The following is a 406-nucleotide window of genomic DNA, read 5'->3' as shown; positions in this document are numbered from 1 at the left end:
CGAAAAGAAAAAAAACACTAAAATGAACTTATATCAGCATACATTTAACCTAAGAAACACACACACACACACACACACACACAAAATAACTCTAATCATTCGTTCAATTATACGAATCTACCGAAATTCACTACCAATGAATTGCATTAAATCCACCCAACATAATCATAACTATTTCACATCCAATATTGTAGAAAACACGGGAAAATATACATAATGATAAAAACATAATGCAAAAATATAGATCCTATAAATATACATAATTAACAATACAAAGGGGGGAAATCAAAATGGACATAACCGGCCTGCAAATAATTATTGTATATAAACATATGATATACATATAATATTCCTCTCACCTCTGTGGTATAATTCATAGTGATGACGATGATGATAACGATGGTAA

This window comes from Diadema antillarum, unplaced genomic scaffold (assembly GCF_040938485.1).
Source record: "Diadema antillarum isolate AM-2024a unplaced genomic scaffold, OU_Dant_1.0 seq00002941_RagTag, whole genome shotgun sequence".
Classification (NCBI taxonomy): Eukaryota; Metazoa; Echinodermata; class Echinoidea; order Diadematoida; family Diadematidae; genus Diadema; species Diadema antillarum.
This window is presented reverse-complemented; position numbering follows the sequence as displayed.